Raw genomic sequence first — 13,304 nt, forward strand, 5'->3', positions numbered from 1 at the left:
TAAACTTGTAGTCAAGCTATAACGTATTTGATATTTATCATGTATGACTAAAATCATGCAGGGATTAAAAACATATTCTGAGCAAAAACGTTAAGGTTTTTTTTTCCCTTTCTGGTAGCCTACTAGTTCGGAGGTCTCTTTTGGCCCGTTTTAACGAAATAAAAATAACTGCTTTATTTATTTAGAAGCAATTTTTAATTTCATTATTGTATTGTAATTTTTATCATTTTTATTTTTATTAATCATAATACAACGCCCACAATATAATATTCAGTGTTGGGCTGCCGAAACTCCGAAATAGTGCATGTTGAGGGGCGAGCTGAGAAGCATACTAATGTCTTCATCTGTTTGCAACAAAACTTTATAGTTTTGTTGCAAATTAATTAAGAATTTATAGTGCTATATCTCAGCTTAATTAATCATAATTATATTGTATTCACGGTTTAAAAAAATCTGTAAAAATTACACGGAAATGTGCACTGAAAGAATTTGCGTATTTTAATTATACCCGTCATGTTTGTGGTTTTTCATCATTATACAGTCTGTTTAAATAAATATTCAGAAACACATGCAGTGCTACTTTTAGTTTTTTTCTGTTTAACTTTTATTAAACTGCAGCTCAAAATAGAATAGGCCTATACCCTAAATAAGGATAAATTATATTGGAACGCATCTCCAAAATAATCACATACACAGATGCACATTGCCATTACAGTAGTTAGCGCCGAACCACAGGCAGATAAAATATAAACTGAGGTTACAAAAGTGATTGTCAAGATCAGTGAGGGATTTTCTTTTCTTTTGTTCTTTGATTAACATTAATGACTGGCGGCACCAGTCAAAAATGCAAGAAAGAGAGCTCAGTCCAGTGTTCGTGTATATAAGAGGCAGCTTTTGTGCGTGCATTTTGTGTGTGTGAGTGCGCAGCACCGAAAACGGCGCGCGAGTGCAGAAGTGAGTTCTATTTCGTCTTCTTGCAGTTGAATCTTTTGAAATCACAATAAATGCACATAAAGGAATCGAGAAGCAGAATCGAAATTTAATTTTATAACAAGTAATTTGATTCCTGACCTTACGCATCTGGTCTGATTTCTGAAATTGGAATAGCTTTTCGATTCCCAACCCTCATACTAAATTATTTAATTCTTGCATGCAAAAAGACCTGTATGGTGACTATGGGGCTATGTAAAATATTTTTTGCGACTTGCTAGGTTTATCATTTGTCTTTTTTTTCCGATAATGTCGATAATCGTCTGTTACCTGACTGTTGACATCGACATCGCGATACTTACGAGACATCGTCGATAATATACGATAATATCGTCATATCGCCCAGCCCTACTGCAGTAAGCGTGTTTTGGGTGGTTTCTAGAGCTTGAATCGAGAAGCAGAATCGAAATTTAATTTTATAACAAGTAATTTGATTCCTGACCTTACGCATCTGATCTGATTTCCGAAATTGGAATAGCTTTTCGATTCCCAACTCTCCTACTAAATTATTTAATTCTTGCATGCAAAAAGACCTGTATGGTGACTATGGGGCTATGTAAAATATTTTTGCAACTTACTAGGTTTATCATTTGTCTTTTTTTTTTCGATAATGTCGATAATCGTCTGTTACCTGACTGTTGACATCGACATCACGATACTTACGAGACATTGTTGATATACAATAATATCATCCAGCGCTACCTCAGTCTCTATTCCGCAGTGCTAAGGTGGGGTCACATTAGCAAAATTTTGCAGGCAAAAAAAGGTCCATTGTCTGTCATCAATAGTATGGTGATGCATGAAGCACTGCTCACACAGAAGAGCTTTTAGTGTGATCAGTGTGGTGAATTTCTTGTGACCAAATTGAACACAAGTGAAATGTGAGTGGGAAACTTTTCATGCTCATGAAACTTTTCCACCCTCATGCGAAACTCCTGATTCCTATTGGTTCCTACAGGTTCCTATTGAAATTACTGAATTTCACCTGTTAAATTTTGCCGAGCAGTGGCAAATGTGACAACACCTGTTGATTGATATTACAAAGGATTGTTCTGTCTTATATTTTCTGCCCGATCTCTCCAAACATGGCATTTTCATCAATCTGCAGAGCATGACATTGTATCTTGGGAACTTTATATCTTCAGTGCGCCCGTGTTTGGTGAGATATTGAAGGGTAATGAAAGGTCAGAGGTGGTAGAGGCTCAGGGTTTTGTCTGTTTGATCGAGGGTGTTGAGCTCACCAGTGTAAATATCAGAGACCCCAGTGGATGCAACTCAGCCCCTCAAAATAAGCAGCTGAATGACCTAATCAGTCTCTGTTTACATAAGGGGAACGGAGGGCAGTGAGTGTGTGTTTATGGGGGAGAGAGAGTGATTGAGGAGAGCTATTGATCTGGCTGGAGTGGATGAATTCAGTCAGACAGTAACTGTGTGTAGAAGAGAGAGAGAGACAAGCTGAAGAAGAGTGAGATTGATTTACACAATGTCCGACTCCTAACCAGGTCTAGTTTTTCTGCCTTCAGTAAAAACACTAAATGACAAAAATCACTGCTAATCAGAACTGATTTGTCAAAAAGTCATTTTATTATGTCAAGTCTGGTCAGGACGCATTGTCAGATTAGTTGTGTAAAGAAAAAGTAGTCCGCTCGCACACATGCAAACTCAAATAAATATCAAAACGCTAATGCATACAAACGTGTGCACTGATGAATATGAACAGTTGCTGACAAATGCAAATTTACTTGAATGGATAAACATGGACAGGTGTGCACACCCATTGGCCACAAACATGATGAAAGATGGTTAGGTAAAGGTACTAATAATAGTGTGGTATATGAAAAAAGAGATCAGGATGTTTGGTTCAGCTCAGGACATGCTGGCGGTGGCCCGGCTTCAGCAACTTTTACTCTTTCCTTCTGCTCTATCCATGGTGAAACATTCACCTCCATTGAGATTTGTGGCAGTCCTTGTGCTCAGGCGGTCATACACTCCAAGCTCCATTCATTTATTTCCAACTGTTTGTCCTCGTGCACAAACAAATTACTAACTAACCCCAAAGCCTCACAAAAAAGCACACACTCTGTGATTTGGCAATCTGTCCTATTTATATAAAGCCCAGAGTTCCTGTTGGCCGTGAAGACAACATACTCCTCTCTGTTGGCTCAACATTTGGATGCTGTGGGCAGATTGGGGGCCCTGCTCTTTGTGCTCAAGCTGGGAATATTGTTGTACTGGTTTTTCGCCAAGTCACTGGAGATGATCCAGCAACCAGAAGAGCCACAGGACGGCGCAGACTGCGGCTAACCCAAATTCATCAAGACATGCTCAACTATTCAGCCAGGTGGTTCAACTGCCATCGAGAGCATTGGCATCATTTTTTTAGTTTCAGAAATCTCATATGTTCAAAAGACAAGAGCAATGCCTGCTGTTGATAATATGGTATTTTGTATCATATTAGCACTTAGTTTTGGCAGCATTGCATGTATTTTTTTCATGGCTACAGCATTGGGACAAGCTCAAAAAAAAAAAAAACTTTCCAAGGTGGTGGATGAGGAAAGAAAGATGTTGATTATACTTACAATTAATTTATGCACTTGGCAGATGCTTTTATCCAAAATGACCCGCATTTTATCATGCATTCCCATGGGAATTAATCCTATGACCTTGGCATTGCTAGCATCATGATCTACTTTTTGAGATACAGGAATGCATTTTTAACTGCAAAGTATAGGAAAAATAGATTAAAATAATTAAACTGACTTTCATCTTAATTTATGCATTTGGTACTGTGAAGTATAGAAAAAAACAGCTCCATGTAGTCAACATAAGCCAGACTTTTAACATCTCTTGACATCTGCACATTCTTCAAAAGACTATTGATTTAAATTATTTGTGCCATTTCATTCCTACTGACCACCAAAGACATATATATATATATATATATACAGTGGGTACGGAAAGTATTCAGACCCCCTTAAATGAGGAAAAAAAATTAACTTAAATGATTTTAGCAAATGGCTGCAATATAACAAAGAGTGAAAAATTTAAGGGGGTCTGAATACTTTCCGTACCCACTGTATATATAGATATAATGTGTAATATAATATTTCCCCCTCTCTTTTTCTGCTTCCTCTCTGACTGCTATAGATCTACTAGAACTTTATCTGATGATATACACTTTTCCCCACTCTTTGCAAAATCAGCAGTGTTAGTCTTCCTCTAACGGGGACAATGTAGTTCGTTCTCAAGTCCTAACGGGGACACGAGCGGAGTCAGTGTCCCTCTGCTCCAGATAAGACCGTCTGACTGTGCTGGCTAGTGATTCATCTTAATGTCCCATTGCAAAACATTGAGAGTGCTGCGATTATGTGCTCTCACTCTGGTCAGACACCATTTTGATGGAATGCAATGCAGAAGCCACAGTTGTCTGACTTCATCAGGGAAGTTGCCAAAAATGGGTCATCAAAATGCTTCCTGCAGTTACCCTCATCTGTGCTTGAGAGGCACTTTTTTGTGTGAAACTGCTGTTTTCGACCCCCGGTTCACCACAATCTCATTAGACTGCATATTTTCCTCCTATTACTGCAGTGCTCTTGTTTCCTAACTCCAAGCTCATCCCAAAGGAAGATCTGTCATTCTGCAGACGGCTCCGAAGACGCACGCACAACATCACCGGCTTGTGATTAATGTGCCGGTATGCTACATGCAGCATACATTACCTGTTCTGTAAATCTGTCTTTCTTTCTCCTCCCACTTGAGCCTGTATTTCCCAAAGCATCAGAAAATGTGAGTGAGGGGCTGGCTGTCTTAGGAGAATGTTCCCCTCCCCTCTTGTCTCTTCCCTCCTCTCCCTGCGGAGGCTCTAAACGTAGACTCGCTCTGGTCTCCTGGCTCTATGAGGACAGTCTGTTCCAAGCTTGCATCAAGCTGGGGGACTCCTCAACCTGAACAACAGCACCAGCCTCCACATTCATGTCTCTCTGCAGAGCAGCACACATTTGAGTCTGAACACATTTATCTTTCTGATACAGGCAAAACAAAGGACATTTGTATGACATGTCATTGCGTTGAATGACTGTCCATCTGTCCAGTAATTATTGATCTCTAATGCATTTTTTTTAAAGAGCGAGTATTTATAAAATGGTATCCATTTTGTGTCAAGTGCTATCAACTGAACTTAAACCGAACCTGTATTGAACCCAGAATATTCTTTTAATGGCACAGACATTTAAAGGCAACTCTATCATCCCCTTGAGTACTGAGGTTTGTAATGGAAGAATGCACATTGAGCTGCATGCACACAACAGTTTGGCTAAGCATTTGCATCAGTATTTGAGTGCTTGAATATATGATTCTAACTTTAAAGTATATACTACTGTTCAAAGGTTTTGGGTCAGTAAGAATTTTTTTAAAGGAATTAATGCTTTTATTCAGCAAGGATGCATTAAATTGATCAAAAGTGACCATTTTCTATTTCAAATAAATGCTGTTCTTTTGAATCCTGAAAAATATTTAGCAGTACAACTATTTTCAACACTGATAATAATAAAAAAATGTTTATTGCACACTAAATCAGCATATTAGAATGATTTCTGAAGGATCATGTTACACTAAATACTGGAGTAATGGCTGAAAAAATGACATTTTAAAATATATTAGAGTAGAAAATAGTTATTTTAAATCATAATATTTCACAACATTATTTTTGGCTCTATTTTATATATATATATATATATATATATATATAAAGCCTAGGTGAGCATAAAAGACTTCTTTCAAAAACAAATATATCTTAAAGACCCCAAACTTTTGACATTTTGGTTACAGTGTAGTTTTGTGGCTTTTAGCCCACATATGTTAGCCTTGAGGTTAATCTATAAAGGTAGTGTATGATGGAAATATTTTGCATTGCAAAGAGTGTTTAGGGTTGTCAGCTGCACAATTTTGTGTGTAAGGGCATATGTTTGTTTATTTTGTCCACAATATACACCTGACACCCTGTGTGTGACATTGTCCTGTTCTCCTGTCGTTTATCTTCTGCTCTATATAAGATTGATTGATTGATAGTATGTGAGTGTTTATACGTTGTTAACTGGGTGGATGTGTGCTGACAGCTTCCTCTTGTAGGGATGGGTAGCACACTGCTCTCTCTCTTTTTTTTTCAACTCTTTTTCTCTACAAAACCAGTCACTGTGGCCCCTAACAGGCTCTGCCATGTAAAATGCATGAGCCACCTTGTGTAGAGTGTGTAGAGTGAAATTGTGTGTGTGTATGGTGTCTGCAGCTCAAACTCTGCATACGAGACTCTGCTCTCTGTGGATGGGCAGTTGCTCTCTCTCTCCAGCTCTCTGTCTCTGTCTGTCTGTCTTTCTCTCTGGGGCTGTTGGAGATGGCAGAAGTGAAATGCACTGCCAGTTTTGTGTGTCAAGCTGCCATGTTGGTGATTCTTCTGTGCCATACACACGGTTTAATGACATGCACCTATAGAGATGGGGTCCCCCTCCCTATCACACACGCACCTAACGTAATGTTTGGGTAGACTACATGCTTTAAATATCTATCAGATTTTTCCATAACCAACTGATTTGACTAGACTGACTAACCAACAGATGCCATAAAAAAATAATTTTGTTTAATGACTATAATTAGCCTTAATTAGTGGAATTTTCTTGCATGTGCTGACTATTGAAACATTCTTTTTTTTTTCTTTTTTTTTTTTAAATAGCCAGTAGGCATTATTTTTACCTCATAGCCATGAACCAAGTTTGCTATGTGCGATTGATAGTAAGAGGCAGATAATATTGGGGGACAGACTTTCTCATTCTAGAGAGCATTTGACTGGACAAAAATCTATTTAGTGCGGGATGAGTCATCAAAATATTTGGTCTGTTTTCCCAGAAGAGAAAGTATGTTTTTTTATTTTTGAGGTGAATTTTATCAATGTTTAGGACTACAGTTACTTCTAGATTAACCTTAAGGCTAACATATGTGAGCTAAAAGCCACAAAAACTAAACTACTGTTCAAATATTTGGGGCGGTAAGATTTAAAAAATGTTTCTGAAAGAAGTCACTTATGCTCACAAAGGCTGCATTTATTTGATAAAAAATGCAGTAAAACTGTAATTTATTCCTGTGATGGCAAGGCTGATATTTATCTAACCGTTACCCTCCAGTCTTTAGTGTCACATGATCCTTTAGAAATCATCCTAATATGCTGATTTAGTGCTTGAAAAACTTTTCATTTCACAATCATTCATTCATTATCTTTTTCAGGAGTCTTTGATGAATAGAGTGTTTCAAAAGAACAGCATTTATTTGGAATGGAAAGCTTTTGTAACATTATAAATGTTCATAATGTCTTTAATGTATATTTTGATTGATTTAATGTGTCCTCCTTGCTGAGTAAATTTTTTTATTTCTTTCACAAAAAAATTATAATAAAAAAATAAAACTTTTGAACAATAATGTATATTATGAATTCATGGGGTCGTTTAGACCCAACAACTTCTTAGGCACAGAACTTCTCTAAAAGGGTTTTAGCATGCTAGTGGTTTAACACTTTAAAACCGCATTCTAAAACCCTTTTGAGAAAGGTTTCGAAATTATTTTTTTAAAGCTTTGTCGTTAAAAATAATATTGACTGACTATTCTACCATCTTGACCCATCCCTAGTATCAATCATGCACTTAAGTACATTGTTATTGGTGTCAGTACAAAAACTGCAGATCAAGTCAGAAAGTTCCTTAGCTAGTCAAAATGGATCCAAGGTTGGCCGTGACCCCTTTGTAAAAACACAGAGATTCACAGCTGCCATGCGAATGTCCAGATGTTTGTGTTTTGTCCTTGTGTTTTTGCCCCTTTGACCACAGCTCTCACAGACTGTGTATACTGTATGTGTGTGTCCTGCCGACTGAGGAAGGTCACATTCTGCCCCCCTCATGTCCTACAGAAAGCATCGCGGGGCGTTTCCAACGTCAGAGTTTGGTTGAGCCCTGACAGCTGCCTCTGAAATGTGCCACAGCCCAGAGAACACACCTCAGAGGCTCATTTCCATCAAGACTGTGTCTGCCAATGTCTATTTGTGTGCATGTTAGCCTAGCGCAGCCACGCCATGGGAGGCTTATGCGGTTACTGCTTTTCACCGGCACACACTTGAGAGTACTCGGTTCTAACATGCGTGCATACAGGTCTCCCATTCATAGGCCTATTTAAAGCCGCCCATGTGCAGGGAAAGGAACAGGTAGAGCTCTGTTCGACTGTGTGAAATCTGAGAGCGAGAGAGGGGAGAGACCGTTCCTCTGTGTGTTTGCGGCTCTCAGCCTTCCAAGCCAATCCGTGAACTAGCACGTTATGTTAGTTTTGCCTGTGCGAGTATGCGAGCGGATAACTCGGCCGGTCTCTGTGTGAGTGTGGTTCTTATCAGGTTGTATGTTGTAGATTAAACAGTGGATGTGTGTAGACGGCTGTCGGGACAGACAGGCAGACTGTGCACTATTGATGACCATGTCTAGACAGAATGTTCGTCTCCCTCCCTCTTCCCTTAAGAAATTTGCCCCAGGCTGCCAGCCAAATCCTCTCAGGAATGAGCACATCTGAGCCTGTGTGTTTAATCCCTGTCCGTGTGTGTGTATTGATATTTAGAGGTGTGTTGTTTGCTCGGTTTTTTTTTTGTTTGTTGTTTGTTTTTTTTGCGCAAGTGTTTTAGTTTGATTATGAATGTTTGGGTTGTTTTAGTGTGTTTTTGTAGGACATGGACTTTAGCACTCCAGTGTGTGTATAGGCATCACAGATAATGTCAGGAATGCATGTTTACTTATGTGTATGCAAAATCAGTCTGGCCACGAACACTTCCAGGTCAGCTTTCACTACCGAAATCACTCCTGAATTATTTAAGTGACATCTTATTCACAGCTGCAAGAAGCCAAAATGTTGCTGGATTTATTCACAAGTTTGGGAGTGACTGTCTATTCTGAACACACGAGGACTTATTCAAGAAAAGTGGGAGGGGGAAAAAATTATTTGTGTATTGTATTCTTGCATTCTTTTATCAGTTGTTTACATTCATTTTGTTGGGACAGTTTACATATGAATGAATTTACATTTAAATTCATCTGCTCGTGTTTCATGAAAAAAAAATCCATGGAATGTGTATTTGCATCACATTTAAGTGTCAAATATACTGTAATATTCAAAAGTTATGTTGATGCTTGAGCTATATTTTTATCATGTCTACAGTGAAATATTCCTATCCTACCGTTCAAATGTTGAGAGTTGGTACAATTGTTTTTTTCTTTGTTTTTGAAAGAACCCTTATGCTCATCAAGGTTGCATTTGTTTGATCAAAAATACAGTAAAAATAGTAATATTTTATTACAGTTTAAAATAACAGTTTTCTATTTTAAAAAGTAATTTATTCATGTGATGCAAAGCTGAATTTTCAGCAGCCATTACTTCAGTCTTCAGTGTCACGATCCTTCAGAAATCATTCTAATATTCAGATTTTGCATTCAAGAATGATTTCCTTATTATTATTAATATTAAAACAGCTGCTAAGTATTTTTGTGGAACTCGTGATGCATTTTTTCATGATTCTTTGATTAATAGAAAGTTTAAAAGAACAGCATTTATTTGAAATGGAAATCTTATTGAAATCTTTTGTAACATTTTTAATGTCTTTAATGTCTCTTTTGATCAATTTAATGCATTCTTTCTGAATAAAAGTATTAATTTGTTTATTTAAAAAAATCTTACTGACCCAAAATGTTTGAATTGTTGTCTATATATCTGAATATTAAACATTACACGTTAGAGTGATTTTGTTCATCGCTTTCAGTTTTTTTTTTTTTTTTTTCTTCAGTGTGGACGTACAAATGACGACGCTAGCAAGGATGGAATGTAATATTTTACATTCATTAGTAAAGAAAAACAGAGTCACCATTGTAGATCTCTCTTTGGTTCCATCTCTTCCTCCGTTTTATCTCCTTAGCTCGCATTAAGTTGGCCTACTTTTGTCCACAGTCCTCAGCCATAGACTGAGTCCCACAGTGCAATGCACAACACTTTTCCAGTGTGACGAATGAAATGGAAGTAATATCCTCAGTGATTTTCGTGATTTGATGTGACATTTTTACACACACAAATTTTTGGATTACAAATGCAAAACAGACAGCTGGACTAAAAGAATAATTCACCCAAAAATTCTGCCATCATTTACTTATCTTCATGTTGTTCCAACATGTATGACTGTGTAATGATGAGTAAATGAAAGCAGAATTTTCATTTTTGATCTATCTCTTTAAACATGCAATGTAATGAGGTTATGGGACAACAACATATACTGTCTGAAACCCAGTATGCAATAAACAACATGCTAGTCTTCCATTTTGAAAACAGCCATTGTTTTGAGTTTGTAAATGATTTGCGACAACCTACATTTGTCCACCATGCACCCGGCTCACACATGTCCGTTTTTTTCCAGCAGTGCTAATGATGTGTGAATAGGAGACCTGTGTAGGGGGTACAGTGAGAGGCCCCAGCAGCCCTCTGTGTGTTTGTGACTGAAAACTGCCCGTTTGCACTGCATTTCGCTTTATACATACCCTCTGCCAGAGCTGCAACAGATGGACACACAATCACCCTTGTGTGCCGCCTTTCACACGAATTGTGCTAACTATGTGTGTGAGGTACATATAATGAAGCTACTCATGAGTCCAGACACACTCAGTGTCACATACAGTTTCAATTAAATGCTTTTATACATGTGTATACATCAAAAAGGACAGATATGCTTTAAATGACATTACTACATACACGTGCACTCTCTCTCGTGCACTCTCTCTCAAAGGTCATCATGTTGTATGATGGTGTGAGGCTGGCCTAGATCAGATTCATCATCAGCCCGTATGGCTCGTAATTCCCCTCTAACGGCGTAGCTCATAAAACTTGCTTGTGCGGGAACTGCAAAGACCTTGCTTGTGTTTACGACTCTTTCCTGTCAACCTCTGTATGTACAGTTGTTTTTTCGTAGCTGTTTTCGTCAGGGGATCTCCGTAGTTAGTAATACAGCGATGCGGTCAGGTGTGCACATGCTACAGTGTTCGTTGTCAGAGCCAAAGTGGAATTTGTGTTTGTGTGTCAGTGACCTCATTGTGCCTGTTTCGAGGGAGCGCACGTGAATTTGACGGGGGTTTAAAGCATTCTCAATTTGATCGAGGATGTTGTTTTGGTGCTCAGGTTAGTGAGCCGACATGGGTGCGCGGGAGATCCGGGGCGAAGAGGAAACAGCACGGACTCTGGTACTGAAGAACGAGCGGTGTCGGAGCAGCGAGGAGTACTTTTCAAATGAGTGAGCCGCAGGAATGCTAACTCTTACCGTTACCGATGTGGGCTGCCTTTCTCTCTCACACGCTCTTTAGCAGAGTTTTGAGTATCACATATGCTTGTGACAAACAGGCTTTGCGTCCTCGGGGTGTTTGTGTGTTATTGTTATGAACGCATGTCGAGTCGTGAGGGATTTGTTACATTTGTCAATCGTGCACAAGTACGTAGTGTTACAGAGTATGATTGTGTGTGGGGCTTTAACACACCAATTAAAAAGAGATTAGAGACGGCTGAAGTGTTACGTCCCTGGAAGAGAGCGCAGAGAGAAACTCATAACAACCTGGTCCATAGGATTTGGGACTTGAGAAATAACTGTTCAAGAAAACTGTCATTTACAAACTGTGTACATTACAACGGCCTTCTCAGCTAGTGCTTTTTTACCGCTTTGTTTATATATCACGTCACGTATATATGGTGGATTTATATAGTGTATCTCGTGTTTGTGCGTTTGGGAGCGGGAGAGACCTGTTCCAGTGTAATTTTCTCATGTCCTTGAGGAGAACAGTGCAATAACTCTTTCAGTAAACGGTGGCCATAGCTTTCGCACAACTATCACAATCACTACTCACACCATGTGCCGCAGGCTATCTAGATAAATCCTCTTGTTTTTGTGTTTTTGCTCGAAGGTCTTGCGTCAAGGCTGCACTGCTTCTAACGTGGTACAGCAGATTGGAAGCTCTAATATGAAACAGTGTATGTGGCGTCTCAATGGCTATGTTCAAAATAGCATACTACTTTTGCTGTTTCTGCAGTATGGAAAGTGTATATACTCTGCATAATATGATCATTATCAGTATGCACTGAATCCCCGCATGACCTAATATAAAATGTGCTGTGTCTAACTGTATCCCACAATGCAACGCACTTGATTTGACCTTCTATTTCCAGTATGATGAATGAATTGGAAGTGATATCTTTTGTATGCATCATTATTTGAGTAATTTTTGCTCAATTGTGGATTAAACATGCAAAAGTATCAATATTTATTTCCTTAATAAATACAGTCATGGACTCCACTTGATTAACTAAACATGATATGGCCATGTGACCTTGTAGCATGCTAATGTTCAAAACATTTATTGGGCATTCTGTTTATTATACTGTTTTGAGTATATACTCTGCATAATATGATCATTACCAGTATGCACTGAATCCCCGCATGACCTAATATAAAATGTGCTGTGTCTAACTGTACAACGATGCACAATGCAACGCACAATCCCACAATGCAACGCACTTGATTTGACCTTCTATTTCCAGTATGATGAATGAATTGGAAGTGATATCTTTTGTATGCATCATTATTTGAGTAATTTTTGCTCAATTGTGGATTAAACATGCAAAAGTATCAATATTTATTTCCTTAATAAATACAGTCATGGACTCCACTTGATTAACTAAACATGATATGGCCATGTGACCTTGTAGCATGCTAATGTTCAAAACATTTATTGGGCATTCTGTTTATTATACTGTTTTGAAAAAGAGTGTATGTACTGTTTACTATTGCTACTATATAAAATATATGAAATGTATATTTGTGACCCTGGACCACAAAACCAGTCATAAGGGTCAATTTTTCGAAATTGAGAATTATACATCATCTAAAAGCTGAATAAATAAGCTTTCCATTGATGTGTGGTTTGTTAGGATAGGACAAAATTTGAGACTATTTGAAAAACTGGAATCTGAGGGTGCAAACAAATCAAAATACTGAGAAAAGTTGTCCAAATGAAGTTCTTAGCAATGCATATTACTAATCAAAAATTAAGTTTTGATATTTTGTAAATTTCCTACCGTAAATATATCTTCATGGAACATGATCTTTACTTAATATCCTAATGATTTTTGGCATAAAAGAAAAATTGATAATTTTGACCCATACAATGTTTTTTTGGCTATTGCTACAAATATACCCCAGCGACTTAAGACTG

The 13,304-nt window shown here is 38.0% G+C and overlaps 1 protein-coding gene across 1 annotated transcript in view; it reads left to right on the top strand.

The window, feature by feature from the left end:
* Positions 1 to 13,304, top strand: part of skila (SKI-like proto-oncogene a) — a 40,211-nt gene that overhangs the window by 13,365 nt on the left and 13,542 nt on the right. The window lies entirely within an intron of this gene.

The sequence above is a fragment of the Sinocyclocheilus anshuiensis genome, unplaced genomic scaffold (assembly GCF_001515605.1).
Source record: "Sinocyclocheilus anshuiensis isolate Anshui unplaced genomic scaffold, SAMN03320099.WGS_v1.1 scaffold940, whole genome shotgun sequence".
Taxonomy (NCBI): Eukaryota; Metazoa; Chordata; class Actinopteri; order Cypriniformes; family Cyprinidae; genus Sinocyclocheilus; species Sinocyclocheilus anshuiensis.